The 12,211-nt window shown below is 36.2% G+C and overlaps 1 long non-coding RNA gene across 1 annotated transcript in view; it reads right to left on the bottom strand.

Moving 5' to 3' along the window:
- LOC132591448 (uncharacterized) overlaps nucleotides 1-12,211 on the bottom strand; it is a 136,821-nt gene that overhangs the window by 37,418 nt on the left and 87,192 nt on the right. Inside the window, exon 2 of the long non-coding RNA XR_009556975.1 lies at nucleotides 1-12,211. This exon is cut by the window's left edge and continues 37,418 nt beyond it. This is a non-coding gene — a long non-coding RNA (uncharacterized LOC132591448).

Genomic DNA, 12,211 nt, shown 5'->3' with positions numbered 1-12,211 from the left:
TCAATTTGGCTCATTTTACAAAAGTGCTTATTTCTGGAGTGAACTTGCAGTTCTCCTCAAGAGTAAGCAACTAAGCGAAATAAACCTATAGAACGCTTATTTGTCTGTTATCTATGCATTCTGACACTCCAACAATGTGTTTTGCTTCAATTTGGCTCATTTTACAAAGGTGCTTATTTCTGGAGTGAACATGCAGTTCTACTCAAGAGTAAGCAACTAAGCGAAATAAACCTATAGAACGCTTATTTGTCTGTTATCTATGCATTCTGACACTCCAACAATGTGTTTTGCTTCAATTTGGCTCATTTTACAAGGGTGCTTATTTCTTGAGTGAACTTGCAGTTCTACTCAAGAGTAAGCAAATAAGAGAAATGAACCCATAGAACGCTAATTTGTCTTCTTTCTATGCATTCTGACACTCCAACAATATGTTTTGCTTCAATTTGGCTCATTTTACAAAAGTGCTTATTTCTGGAGTGAACATGCCGTTCTACTCAAGAGTAAGCAACTAAGCGAAATAAACCTATAGAACGCTTATTTGTCTGTTATCTATGCATTCTGACACTCCAACAATGTGTTTTGCTTCAATTTGGCTCATTTTACAAAGGTGCTTATTTATTGAATGAACATGCAGTTCTACTCTAGAGAAAGCAACTAAGCGAAATAAACCTATAGAACGCTTATTTGGCTTCTATCTATGCATTCTGACACTCCACCAATATGTTTTGCTTCAATTTGGCTCATTTTAGAAAGTTGCCTATTTATTGAGTGAACTTGCAGTTCTACTCAAGAGTAAGGAACTAAGCAAAATGAACCCATAGAACGCTTATTTGTCTTCTTTCTATGCATTCTGACACTCCAACAATGTGTTTTGCTTCAATTTGGCTCATTTTACAAAGGTGCTTATTTCTGGAGTGAACATGCAGTTCTACTCAAGAGTAAGCAACTAAGCGAAATAAACCTATAGAACGCTTATTTGTCTGTTATCTATGCATTCTGACACTCCAACAATGTGTTTTGCTTCAATTTGGCTCATTTTACAAAGGTGCTTATTTCTGGAGTGAACATGCAGTTCTACTCAAGAGTAAGCAACTAAGCGAAATAAACCTATAGAACGCTTATTTGTCTTCTTTCTATGCATTCTGACACTCCAACAATATGTTTTGCTTCAATTTGGCTCATTTTAGAAAGTTGCTTATTTATTGAGTGAACTTGCAGTTCTACTCAAGAGTAAGCAACTAAGCGAAATGAACCCATAAAACGCTTATTTGTCTTCTTTCTATGCATTCTGGCACTCCACCAATATGTTTTGCTTCAATTTGGCTCATTTTACAAAAGTGCTTATTTCTGGAGTGAACTTGCAGTTCTACTCAAGAGTAAGCAACTAAGCGAAATAAACCTATAGAACGCTTATTTGTCTGTTATCTATGCATTCTGACACTCCAACAATGTGTTTTGCTTCAATTTGGCTCATTTTACAAAGGTGCTTATTTCTGGAGTGAACATGCAGTTCTACTCAAGAGTAAGCAACTAAGCGAAATAAACCTATAGAACGCTTATTTGTCTGTTATCTATGCATTCTGACACTCCAACAATGTGTTTTGCTTCAATTTGGCTCATTTTACAAAAGTGCTTATTTCTGGAGTGAACATGCAGTTCTACTCAAGAGTAAGCAACTAAGCGAAATAAACCTATAGAACGCTTATTTGTCTGTTATCTATGCATTCTGACACTCCAACAATGTGTTTTGCTTCAATTTGGCTCATTTTACAAAGGTGCTTATTTATTGAATGAACATGCAGTTCTACTCTAGAGTAAGCAACTAAGCGAAATAAACCTATAGAACGCTTATTTGGCTTCTATCTATGCATTCTGACACTCCACCAATATGTTTTGCTTCAATTTGGCTCATTTTAGAAAGTTGCTTATTTATTGAGTGAACTTGCAGTTCTACTCAAGAGTAAGCAACTAAGCGAAATGAACCCATAGAACGCTTATTTGTCTTCTTTCTATGCATTCTGACACTCCAACAATATGTTTTGCTTCAATTTGGCTCATTTTACAAAGGTGCTTATTTCTGGAGTGAACATGCAGTTCTACTCAAGAGTAAGCAACTAAGCAAAATAAACCTATAGAACGCTTATTTGTCTGTTATCTATGCATTCTGACACTCCAACAATGTGTTTTGCTTCAATTTGGCTCATTTTACAAAGGTGCTTATTTCTGGAGTGAACATGCAGTTCTACTCAAGAGTAAGCAACTAAGCGAAATAAACCTATAGAATGCTTATTTGTCTGTTATCTATGCATTCTGACACTCCAACAATGTGTTTTGCTTCAATTTGGCTCATTTTACAAGGGTGCTTATTTCTGGAGTGAACATGCAGTTCTACTCAAGAGTAAGCAACTAAGCGAAATAAACCTATAGAACGCTTATTTGTCTGTTATCTATGCATTCTGACACTCCAACAATGTGTTTTGCTTCAATTTGGCTCATTTTACAAGGGTGCTTATTTCTTGAGTGAACTTGCAGTTCTACTCAAGAGTAAGCAAATAAGAGAAATGAACCCATAGAACGCTTATTTGTCTTCTTTGTATGCATTCTGACACTCCAACAATGTGTTTTGCTTCAATTTGGCTCATTTTACAAAGGTGCTTATTTATTGAATGAACATGCAGTTCTACTCTAGAGTAAGCAACTAAGCGAAATAAACCTATAGAACGCTTATTTGTCTGTTATCTATGCATTCTGACACTCCAACAATGTGTTTTGCTTCAATTTGGCTCATTTTACAAAGGTGCTTATTTCTGGAGTGAACATGCAGTTCTACTCAAGAGTAAGCAACTAAGCGAGATAAACCTATAGAACGCTTATTTGTCTGTTATCTATGCATTCTGACACTCCAACAATGTGTTTTGCTTCAATTTGGCTCATTTTACAAAAGTGCTTATTTCTGGAGTGAACATGCAGTTCTACTCAAGAGTAAGCAACTAAGCGAAATAAACCTATAGAACGCTTATTTGTCTTCTTTCTATGCATTCTGACACTCCAACAATATGTTTTGCTTCAATTTGGCTCATTTTAGAAAGTTGCTTATTTATTGAGTGAACTTGCAGTTCTACTCAAGAGTAAGCAACTAAGCGAAATAAACCTATAGAACGCTTATTTGGCTTCTATCTATGCATTCTGACACTCCACCAATATGTTTTGCTTCAATTTGGCTCATTTTAGAAAGTTGCTTATTTATTGAGTGAACTTGCAGTTCTACTCAAGAGTAAGCAACTAAGCGAAATGAACCCATAGAATGCTTATTTGTCTTCTTTCTATGCATTCTGACACTCCAACAATGTGTTTTGCTTCAATTTGGCTCATTTTACAAAGGTGCTTATTTCTGGAGTGAACATGCAGTTCTACTCAAGAGTAAGCAACTAAGCGAAATAAACCTATAGAACGCTTATTTGTCTGTTATCTATGCATTCTGACACTCCAACAATCTGTTTTGCTTCAATTTGGCTCATTTTACAAAGGTGCTTATTTCTTGGCGTGCACATGCATTTCTACTCAGGAGTAAGCAAATAAGCGAAATGAACCCATAGAACGCTTATTTGTCTTCTTTCTATGCATTCTGACACTCCAACAATATGTTTTGCTTCAATTTGGCTCATTTTACAAAGGTGCTTATTTCTGGAGTGAACATGCAGTTCTACTCAAGAGTAAGCAACTAAGCAAAATAAACCTATAGAACGCTTATTTGTCTGTTATCTATGCATTCTGACACTCCAACAATGTGTTTTGCTTCAATTTGGCTCATTTTACAAAGGTGCTTATTTCTGGAGTGAACATGCAGTTCTACTCAAGAGTAAGCAACTAAGCGAAATAAACCTATAGAACGCTTATTTGTCTGTTATCTATGCATTCTGACACTCCAACAATGTGTTTTGCTTCAATTTGGCTCATTTTACAAGGGTGCTTATTTCTGGAGTGAACATGCAGTTCTACTCAAGAGTAAGCAACTAAGCGAAATAAACCTATAGAACGCTTATTTGTCTGTTATCTATGCATTCTGACACTCCAACAATGTGTTTTGCTTCAATTTGGCTCATTTTACAAGGGTGCTTATTTCTTGAGTGAACTTGCAGTTCTACTCAAGAGTAAGCAAATAAGAGAAATGAACCCATAGAACGCTTATTTGTCTTCTTTGTATGCATTCTGACACTCCAACAATGTGTTTTGCTTCAATTTGGCTCATTTTACAAAGGTGCTTATTTATTGAATGAACATGCAGTTCTACTCTAGAGTAAGCAACTAAGCGAGATAAACCTATAGAACGCTTATTTGTCTGTTATCTATGCATTCTGACACTCCAACAATGTGTTTTGCTTCAATTTGGCTCATTTTACAAAAGTGCTTATTTCTGGAGTGAACATGCAGTTCTACTCAAGAGTAAGCAACTAAGCGAAATAAACCTATAGAACGCTTATTTGTCTGTTATCTATGCATTCTGACACTCCAACAATGTGTTTTGCTTCAATTTGGCTCATTTTACAAAGGTGCTTATTTATTGAATGAACATGCAGTTCTACTCTAGAGTAAGCAACTAAGCGAAATAAACCTATAGAACGCTTATTTGGCTTCTATCTATGCATTCTGACACTCCACCAATATGTTTTGCTTCAATTTGGCTCATTTTAGAAAGTTGCTTATTTATTGAGTGAATTTGCAGTTCTACTCAAGAGTAAGCAACTAAGCGAAATAAACCTATAGAACGCTTATTTGTCTGTTATCTATGCATTCTGACACTCCAACAATCTGTTTTGCTTCAATTTGGCTCATTTTACAAAGGTGCTTATTTCTTGGCGTGCACATGCATTTCTACTCAGGAGTAAGCAAATAAGCGAAATGAACCCATAGAACGCTTATTTGTCTGCTATCTATGCATTCTGACACTCCAACAATGTGTTTTGCTTCAATTTGGCTCATTTTACAAAGGTGCTTATTTCTGGAGTGAACATGCAGTTCTACTCAAGAGTAAGCAACTGAGCGAAATAAACCTATAGAACGCTTATTTGGCTTCTATCTATGCATTCTGACACTCCACCAATATGTTTTGCTTCAATTTGGCTCATTTTACAAAGGTGCTTATTTCTGGAGTGAACATGCAGTTCTACTCAAGAGTAAGCAACTAAGCGAAATGAACCCATAGAACGCTTATTTGTCTGTTATCTATGCATTCTGACACTCCAACAATGTGTTTTGCTTCAATTTGGCTCATTTTACAAAGGTGCTTATTTCTGGAGTGAACATGCAGTTCGACTCAAGAGTATGCAACTAAGCGAAATAAACCTATAGAACGCTTATTTGTCTGTTATCTATGCATTCTGACACTCCAACAATGTGTTTTGCTTCAGTTTGGCTAATTTTACAAAGGTGCTTATTTCTGGAGTGAACTTGTAGTTCTACTCAAGAGTAAGCAACTAAGCGAAATAAACCTATAGAACGCTTATTTGGCTTCTGTCTATGCATTCTGACACTCCACCAATATCTTTTGCTTCAATTTGGCTCATTTTACAAAAGTGCTTATTTCTGGAGTGAACATGCAGTTCTACTCAAGAGTAAGCAACTAAGCGAAATAAACCTATAGAACGCTTATTTGTCTGTTATCTATGCATTCTGACACTCCAACAATGTGTTTTGCTTCAATTTGGCTCATTTTACAAAGGTGCTTATTTATTGAATGAACATGCAGTTCTACTCTAGAGTAAGCAACTAAGCGAAATAAACCTATAGAACGCTTATTTGGCTTCTATCTATGCATTCTGACACTCCACCAATATGTTTTGCTTCAATTTGGCTCATTTTAGAAAGTTGCTTATTTATTGAGTGAAGTTGCAGTTCTACTCAAGAGTAAGCAACTAAGCGAAATGAACCCATAGAACGCTTATTTGTCTTCTTTCTATGCATTCTGACACTCCAACAATGTGTTTTGCTTCAATTTGGCTCATTTTACAAAGGTGCTTATTTCTGGAGTGAACATGCAGTTCTACTCAAGAGTAAGCAACTAAGCGAAATAAACCTATAGAACGCTTATTTGTCTGTTATCTATGCATTCTGACACTCCAACAATCTGTTTTGCTTCAATTTGGCTCATTTTACAAAGGTGCTTATTTCTTGGCGTGCACATGCATTTCTACTCAGGAGTAAGCAAATAAGCGAAATGAACCCATAGAACGCTTATTTGTCTGCTATCTATGCATTCTGACACTCCAACAATGTGTTTTGCTTCAATTTGGCTCATTTTACAAAGGTGCTTATTTCTGGAGTGAACATGCAGTTCTACTCAAGAGTAAGCAACTGAGCGAAATAAACCTATAGAACGCTTATTTGGCTTCTATCTATGCATTCTGACACTCCACCAATATGTTTTGCTTCAATTTGGCTCATTTTACAAAGGTGCTTATTTCTGGAGTGAACATGCAGTTCTACTCAAGAGTAAGCAACTAAGCGAAATGAACCCATAGAACGCTTATTTGTCTGTTATCTATGCATTCTGACACTCCAACAATGTGTTTTGCTTCAATTTGGCTCATTTTACAAAGGTGCTTATTTCTGGAGTGAACATGCAGTTCTACTCAAGAGTAAGCAACTAAGCGAAATAAACCTATAGAACGCTTATTTGTCTGTTATCTATGCATTCTGGCACTCCACCAATATGTTTTGCTTCAATTTGGCTCATTTTACAAAGGTGCTTATTTCTTGGCGTGCACATGCATTTCTACTCAGGAGTAAGCAAATAAGCGAAATGAACCCATAGAACGCTTATTTGTCTTCTTTCTATGCATTCTGACACTCCAACAATATGTTTTGCTTCAATTTGGCTCATTTTACAAAGGTGCTTATTTCTGGAGTGAACATGCAGTTCTACTCAAGAGTAAGCAACTAAGCGAAATAAACCTATAGAACGCTTATTTGTCTGTTATCTATGCATTCTGACACTCCAACAATGTGTTTTGCTTCAATTTGGCTCATTTTACAAGGGTGCTTATTTCTGGAGTGAACATGCAGTTCTACTCAAGAGTAAGCAACTAAGCGAAATAAACCTATAGAACGCTTATTTGTCTGTTATCTATGCATTCTGACACTCCAACAATGTGTTTTGCTTCAATTTGGCTCATTTTACAAAAGTGCTTATTTCTGGAGTGAACATGCAGTTCTACTCAAGAGTAAGCAAATAAGAGAAATGAACCCATAGAACGCTTATTTGTCTTCTTTGTATGCATTCTGACACTCCAACAATGTGTTTTGCTTCAATTTGGCTCATTTTACAAAGGTGCTTATTTATTGAATGAACATGCAGTTCTACTCTAGAGTAAGCAACTAAGCGAAATAAACCTATAGAACGCTTATTTGTCTGTTATCTATGCATTCTGACACTCCAAAAATGTGTTTTGCTTCAATTTGGCTCATTTTACAAAGGTGCTTATTTCTGGAGTGAACATGCAGTTCTACTCAAGAGTAAGCAACTAAGCGAGATAAACCTATAGAACGCTTATTTGTCTGTTATCTATGCATTCTGACACTCCAACAATGTGTTTTGCTTCAATTTGGCTCATTTTACAAAAGTGCTTATTTCTGGAGTGAACATGCAGTTCTACTCAAGAGTAAGCAACTAAGCGAAATAAACCTATAGAACGCTTATTTGTCTGTTATCTATGCATTCTGACACTCCAACAATGTGTTTTGCTTCAATTTGGCTCATTTTACAAAGGTGCTTATTTATTGAATGAACATGCAGTTCTACTCTAGAGTAAGCAACTAAGCGAAATAAACCTATAGAACGCTTATTTGGCTTCTATCTATGCATTCTGACACTCCACCAATATGTTTTGCTTCAATTTGGCTCATTTTAGAAAGTTGCTTATTTATTGAGTGAACTTGCAGTTCTACTCAAGAGTAAGCAACTAAGCGAAATAAACCTATAGAACGCTTATTTGTCTGTTATCTATGCATTCTGACACTCCAACAATCTGTTTTGCTTCAATTTGGCTCATTTTACAAAGGTGCTTATTTCTTGGCGTGCACATGCATTTCTACTCAGGAGTAAGCAAATAAGCGAAATGAACCCATAGAACGCTTATTTGTCTGCTATCTATGCATTCTGACACTCCAACAATGTGTTTTGCTTCAATTTGGCTCATTTTACAAAGGTGCTTATTTCTGGAGTGAACATGCAGTTCTACTCAAGAGTAAGCAACTGAGCGAAATAAACCTATAGAACGCTTATTTGGCTTCTATCTATGCATTCTGACACTCCACCAATATGTTTTGCTTCAATTTGGCTCATTTTACAAAGGTGCTTATTTCTGGAGTGAACATGCAGTTCTACTCAAGAGTAAGCAACTAAGCGAAATGAACCCATAGAACGCTTATTTGTCTGTTATCTATGCATTCTGACACTCCAACAATGTGTTTTGCTTCAATTTGGCTCATTTTACAAAGGTGCTTATTTCTGGAGTGAACATGCAGTTCTACTCAAGAGTAAGCAACTAAGCGAAATAAACCTATAGAACGCTTATTTGTCTTCTTTCTATGCATTCTGACACTCCAACAATATGTTTTGCTTCAATTTGGCTCATTTTAGAAAGTTGCTTATTTCTGGAGTGAACATGCAGTTCGACTCAAGAGTATGCAACTAAGCGAAATAAACCTATAGAACGCTTATTTGTCTGTTATCTATGCATTCTGACACTCCAACAATGTGTTTTGCTTCAGTTTGGCTAATTTTACAAAGGTGCTTATTTCTGGAGTGAACTTGTAGTTCTACTCAAGAGTAAGCAACTAAGCGAAATAAACCTATAGAACGCTTATTTGGCTTCTGTCTATGCATTCTGACACTCCACCAATATCTTTTGCTTCAATTTGGCTCATTTTACAAAAGTGCTTATTTCTGGAGTGAACATGCAGTTCTACTCAAGAGTAAGCAACTAAGCGAAATAAACCTATAGAACGCTTATTTGTCTGTTATCTATGCATTCTGACACTCCAACAATGTGTTTTGCTTCAATTTGGCTCATTTTACAAAGGTGCTTATTTATTGAATGAACATGCAGTTCTACTCTAGAGTAAGCAACTAAGCGAAATAAACCTATAGAACACTTATTTGGCTTCTATCTATGCATTCTGACACTCCACCAATATGTTTTGCTTCAATTTGGCTCATTTTAGAAAGTTGCTTATTTATTGAGTGAATTTGCAGTTCTACTCAAGAGTAAGCAACTAAGCGAAATGAACCCATAGGACGCTTATTTGTCTTCTTTCTATGCATTCTGACACTCCAACAATGTGTTTTGCTTCAATTTGGCTCATTTTACAAAGGTGCTTATTTCTGGAGTGAACATGCAGTTCTACTCAAGAGTAAGCAACTAAGCGAAATAAACCTATAGAACGCTTATTTGTCTGTTATCTATGCATTCTGACACTCCAACAATCTGTTTTGCTTCAATTTGGCTCATTTTACAAAGGTGCTTATTTCTTGGCGTGCACATGCATTTCTACTCAGGAGTAAGCAAATAAGCGAAATGAACCCATAGAACGCTTATTTGTCTGCTATCTATGCATTCTGACACTCCAACAATGTGTTTTGCTTCAATTTGGCTCATTTTACAAAGGTGCTTATTTCTGGAGTGAACATGCAGTTCTACTCAAGAGTAAGCAACTGAGCGAAATAAACCTATAGAACGCTTATTTGGCTTCTATCTATGCATTCTGACACTCCACCAATATGTTTTGCTTCAATTTGGCTCATTTTACAAAGGTGCTTATTTCTGGAGTGAACATGCAGTTCTACTCAAGAGTAAGCAACTAAGCGAAATGAACCCATAGAACGCTTATTTGTCTGTTATCTATGCATTCTGACACTCCAACAATGTGTTTTGCTTCAATTTGGCTCATTTTACAAAGGTGCTTATTTCTGGAGTGAACATGCAGTTCTACTCAAGAGTAAGCAACTGAGCGAAATAAACCCATAGAACGCTTATTTGTCTTCTTTCTATGCATTCTGGCACTCCACCAATATGTTTTGCTTCAATTTGGCTCATTTTACAAGGGTGCTTATTTCTTGAGTGAACATGCAGTTCTACTCAAGAGTAAGCAACTAAGCAGAATGAACCTATAGAACGCTTATTTGTCTGTTATCTATGCATTCTGACACTCCAACAATCTGTTTTGCTTCAATTTGGCTCATTTTACAAAGGTGCTTATTTCTTGGCGTGCACATGCATTTCTACTCAGGAGTAAGCAAATAAGCGAAATGAACCCATAGAACGCTTATTTGTCTGCTATCTATGCATTCTGACACTCCAACAATGTTTTTTGCTTCAATTTGGCTCATTTTACAAAGGTGCTTATTTCTGGAGTGAACTTGCAGTTCTACTCAAGAGTAAGCAACTAAGCGAAATGAACCCATAGAACGCTTATTTGCCTTCTTTCTATGCATTCTGACACTCCAACAATGTGTTTTGCTTCAATTTGGCTCATTTTACAAAGGTGCTTATTTCTGGAGTGAACTTGCAGTTCTACTCAAGAGTAAGCAACTAAGCGAAATAAACCTATAGAACGCTTATTTGTCTGTTATCTATGCATTCTGACACTCCAACAATGTGTTTTGGTTCAATTTGGCTCATTTTACAAAGGTGCTTATTTATTGAGTGAACTTGCAGTTCTACTCAAGAGTGAGCAACTAAGCAAAATAAACCTATAGAACGCTTATTTGGCTTCTATCTATGCATTCTGGCACTCCACCAATATGTTTTGCTTCAATTTGCCTCATTTTACAAAAGTGCTTATTTCTGGAGTGAACTTGCAGTTCTACTCAAGAGTAAGCAACTAAGCGATATAAACCTATAGAACGCTTATTTGTCTGTTATCTATGCATTCTGACACTCCAACAATGTGTTTTGCTTCAATTTGGCTCATTTTACAAGGGTGCTTATTTCTTGAGTGAACTTGCAGTTCTACTCAAGAGTAAGCAAATAAGAGAAATGAACCCATAGAACGCTTATTTGTCTTCTTTGTATGCATTCTGACACTCCAACAATATGTTTTGCTTCAATTTGGCTCATTTTACAAAAGTGCTTATTTCTGGAGTGAACATGCCGTTCTACTCAAGAGTAAGCAACTAAGCGAAATAAACCTATAGAACGCTTATTTGTCTGTTATCTATGCATTCTGACACTCCAACAATGTGTTTTGCTTCAATTTGGCTCATTTTACAAAGGTGCTTATTTATTGAATGAACATGCAGTTCTACTCAAGAGTAAGCAACTAAGCGAAATAAACCTATAGAACGCTTATTTGTCTGTTATCTATGCATTCTGACACTCCAACAATGTGTTTTGCTTCAATTTGGCTCATTTTACAAAGGTGCTTATTTCTGGAGTGACCATGCAGTTCTACTCAAGAGTAAGCAACTAAGCGAAATAAACCTATAGAACGTTTATTTGTCTGTTATCTATGCATTCTGACACTCCAACAATGTGTTTTGCTTCAATTTGGCTCATTTTACAAAAGTGCTTATTTCTGGAGTGAACATGCAGTTCTACTCAAGAGTAAGCAACTAAGCGAAATAAACCTATAGAACGCTTATTTGTCTGTTATCTATGCATTCTGACACTCCAACAATGTGTTTTGCTTCAATTTGGCTCATTTTACAAAGGTGCTTATTTATTGAATGAACATGCAGTTCTACTCTAGAGTAAGCAACTAAGCGAAATAAACCTATAGAACGCTTATTTGGCTTCTATCTATGCATTCTGACACTCCACCAATATGTTTTGCTTCAATTTGGCTCATTTTAGAAAGTTGCTTATTTATTGAGTGATGTTGCAGTTCTACTCAAGAGTAAGCAACTAAGCGAAATGAACCCATAGAACGCTTATTTGTCTTCTTTCTATGCATTCTGACACTCCAACAATGTCTTTTGCTTCAATTTGGCTCATTTTACAAAGGTGCTTATTTCTGGAGTGAACATGCAGTTCTACTCAAGAGTAAGCAACTAAGCGAAATAAACCTATAGAACGCTTATTTGTCTGTTATCTATGCATTCTGACACTCCAACAATCTGTTTTGCTTCAATTTGGCTCATTTTACAAAGGTGCTTATTTCTTGGCGTGCACATGCATTTCTACTCAGGAGTAAGCAAATAAGCGAAATGAAC

Source organism: Zootoca vivipara, chromosome W, assembly GCF_963506605.1.
Source record: "Zootoca vivipara chromosome W, rZooViv1.1, whole genome shotgun sequence".
Lineage (NCBI taxonomy): Eukaryota > Metazoa > Chordata > Lepidosauria > Squamata > Lacertidae > Zootoca > Zootoca vivipara.
Note: the sequence above shows the minus strand (reverse complement) of the source record. Positions and strands in the feature narration are given on the sequence as shown.